Source organism: Montipora foliosa, chromosome 1 (genome assembly GCF_036669935.1).
Source record: "Montipora foliosa isolate CH-2021 chromosome 1, ASM3666993v2, whole genome shotgun sequence".
NCBI lineage: Eukaryota > Metazoa > Cnidaria > Anthozoa > Scleractinia > Acroporidae > Montipora > Montipora foliosa.
This window is the reverse complement of record NC_090869.1, coordinates 37,470,776-37,474,880: the sequence shown is the minus strand read 5'-3', so window position 1 is coordinate 37,474,880 and position 4,105 is coordinate 37,470,776.

Below are 4,105 nucleotides of genomic sequence, written 5' to 3'. Positions count from 1 at the left end.
TTCTGAAGAACAGGTTGATGAACTTAAAAGCTATTACAAAACATACCACAGAAAATGCTGGGCTTTTAAGCAGGCTGTCAAGAGATACAAAAAAATTCAAACTAATAGGAAATAGTATTTCTATCTTAACCGGTACCGGAGGCATTATTGCAGCCATTGTAACACACGGAATAGCATTAGTTGGTATTTCAACAGCTGCTTTATTGATCAAAAGTTACATGGGCTATCAATCATTGGATCTAAAGATACAAAATTGCACACATGCATACCAAAGTTATCAACATCTTTTGATTGAATTAAAAGACTCATTGAGAAGTGGTGAATTTAATCCATCATTTCACACAGAATTAAAAAACATCGATGACTTTGTGACCGATCTATGTCCCAGTGTTGACAAATATCTGGCAAAATACAATGACAAATTCATTCCTTGACTATTTTATTGATTTCATCAGATTTCAATGACAAAATTTCTTTCCAATATCTGTTGTAACTTTCAATAGTTTTTTTGGATTTAGATGTTTTGACTTTTTCAAAAGGAAGTCCAAGCATACTGAATATTTGTTTCATAATGTAATTTAGGTTTATCATACGCTTTCTGTCTACATTGACATATTTAACAACCTTTCCAATTTCAACAAAAATCCTCATTATTTTGTCTTTGTTTTCGAATGTGATCTGAAAATTGTTTTTAAGAGCTATGTTGTTTATTATATTTTCTATATGATATTTCCGTTGGTAAATACTCTTACGATAAAATCTGTGTTTATTCTGATAAAAATCAACATATTCTATTAAAGTTGTATAACCTTGAACTGTTCCGCAATTTTTACAAACTACAATGCCATCACTTACCATTTCTGGTTTATCACAACATTGCTCTGTTTTATTCGTACGTTTACCAATTTTTTTGTCGCAAAATGGGCAAACTATTTCCTCCATATGTGTCAATTCCTCATGTAATTCTTCACAACCCATTATACTATTATGTTAAGCATTTTTAAAATAATCATTGATTTTGCTTTTCCATGGTATAAAACCGCAAAATGGAAAACACAAAAATACGAGATCAATAATTGGAAACCATTATATGGAAAAACATATAGATTACCCAAAATATGAAAAAATAATTGGAAGCCATTAAATGGAAAGTAGTATGGAGTTGGGTTGGTACGAGAACATTTTTGCAAAAATGTGCTCGTACCCCCAACTCCTATATTACTCTCTTCATAATTTTAATAGAAAAAGAAAAGTGCGTTGAGGTAAGAAATGCTCGAATGAAGTATTTCTTTAATTTGCTATCCTTCTGCCCGCCAGCAAGCAGAGGGTAACCTTTGAATTAAGTTATACCTGGAGCTATCACGTGATCTGCAATGGCGAACTTGAGCTAACGCGGTTTGTTTTGATGACACTGGTAAGCTTGTTAGAAATTGTCCGCTGACTCTGTTCAGGGATGCTTAAAAAGGTACATGACGATGTGTAGTAAAATAATCATGGCGACAATGTAGTTGGGAGTCATCAGGTTAAAAATTGCATTGAAGAAAAACTCAACTTAAGGAAATCGCTGTTTCTCAACTTGTTGTAAACTGCAGCCAATCCGTGGAATATCAATATCGAAGTCAACTGGAAATTGAATCGTCATGGCCAAACGCCAAACAAAACCCTCAGCTTTCACTTTTGCTTTCTGTAGATTGAAAGGAAAGAAGACAGATCGTATAAAAGTATTGTTCTTGTGGGTGATAAGAAGTATTCGTCGACTGAATGGTGAGTCAAATTTCGTGTAGTCGCTATTTTTATCCTACCTGTAAATGAGTTGTGAGTCGTCCTTTCCCAACCAGACGTGATGCAACGTTTAAAAACGAGCAGCATTGTTTTATCGTCACGGTGTTTAAAGCACGAGGCAACGTATTCCTTATGCTTGATATTTTAGTCGCAATTACCTCCTTTCAGTTTTGTAGTTCCAAAGGTCTTTGGGTGTTTTGTGTCTTCGATAGGTCACTGATGATATTGCTTTTCTACAATAACTCTATGCAGGGTTTATGCAGGGGACGGGTCTAGGTTTTAACATAATCATGATATCTAGAATTGTTAAGACTAAGATTTGGTAGTCTTTATCGTTGGAAGTCAACACCGCCCCAGACATTGGTGGTTGTCTCCGGGGTTGTCTTTATGATACCTAATCGCTATCCAGTTTGTTATAGTCTTGACGTTGACCTTAATTGGCCCTCTAAGTTGAGGGTTTCATCAAACCCGGGCATCCTTCATCCATCGTCCTTTATCGTTTCAGGGTTTGCAGCAAATAATTCGCTCATCAAGCAGCAGCTTTGGTCTGTTTACGTGCATTAGGCATACATGAATTACAAGACCATGACACAACCACGTGACACTAATGGAAAATCCCAGCTGATTGGCGGGAAGAGCCGTGGGGGAAGACGTCATGAATCTTGTGAAGTTATTTTATTTATATTTTTTTCCATTTGAAATATGTTACGCGACTCGGTGCGCTTAACTGTTTGACGGAGGATAAAGTCGACTTCGTGGCAAGCCAAAATAATCCACAGTCTTTTGTCGCTTTCTTTTTTGATTGTGCTCTTTCCGGCTGGTATTTTAAGGGGCAAATACCTTGAACGGAGGTTAAGCCCTGACAACCGACGTTCAAAGTATTTTTGCCCTTTTTTACATATGAAGGGACTGACTTGATTTCATTGTCAAGTGTTTCCAATAAGTGCCCCCCGCACTAAAAGACTGGTCACTTAAATAAAGTTCGTTATTACTGAGAAGCTATTTGGAAAATAAGTTTAAAAAAGAATGTTCGCAAAACAGTTAAAAAGAAAACAAATAAAGTTAATTTTTTTCTCAACTAGTGTTGTTTTTTTTTTTGGGGGGGGGGGGGGGGAACTTTTTCAACTTCTCTGATACTTGGGCAGGCTAGAAAAGGTGGCTATTTTATTTCTACTGAGATTTACTTCAAAATGATCTATTGCAGAGTACAGGCTTCTGATTGGTGATGCGATTTTTCTTACTAATGACTGAAAAATACCATATGACCAATCACAAGCCGCACACTAGCCGGAGTTGTCATACTGACAAAAATGATATCGGTTTTCTCTCTTTTCACCGACGGCTTCACTAAGCAAAAGGCGAATCTTGGTTTCTTCCTCGCGCAATTCAAAGTTGGCAGATATAGCGTCTGTAGAGAATTTATCAAAGGACGAGAAAACGAAAACACCGAGAAGAAAAGTCAACAGAATGATTTGACGCTAAAAGAGGTCACGAACTGAATTCATTCCTCAGCGGAAAAGAAAAGTCCCCTGAGAGGACATTTGCTTACGGGTAATGAATGTTATACCGACAAAAGGACTGGCCAAACGGATCCAACATCATCCAACATTGTTGGCCAATGTTGAAAAGCCAGTGTGATAATGACGTCACATTTCCCTAGATCCAACCCTCTGATGTCCAATCGATCAGTTTGGAATGTGAGGAATGGCGGACCATGAGGTCCACAACTTACGCTCAAAGTAAACAACGTTTGAATGAAAATAATTAAAGCTCAAACTTTTGCCAGTCAAAGGTTAAGGGCCCACAGACGGATTTTTCTCGCGTTCTTAAGGGAGTGAAATGTTACTTCCGGTAACTGACGTCATCATATCATGAGCTGACAAGAAAACCCACTCACAAGCAAAAATCACCGCACAAACTGTTGTTTCCATTGAAGGTTTTTCCTCGCCTTTCCTCGCGCTTGTTCTCAGATCAACTGCGCATGCGTAAACGAACTCACTTCCGGTTTGAGAAAAAAGCTAAATTTCCGGCGGTTTTAAATTGAATTAATTTCTTTTTTACATGGCTCGTTTCACCCCCAAATACAGAATATAGCTAAGCATTGATTTTTTTGAAATCATCTTTTTTGAAAAAGTTATGGGGATTTCAGTATAGTTTATGTCTTTAAAAAGAACATTTTTCAAAATAAAAAGAAAACCATGCTTGGCTGGATGCAAAAACGAATACAAATTATCAAACCATCGACTAAATACCCAAATTTTGTAGCACGGAAACAAATTTAGAGTTTTCTTTTATTGGTCACGTGACCATGGGCGTGGTATGA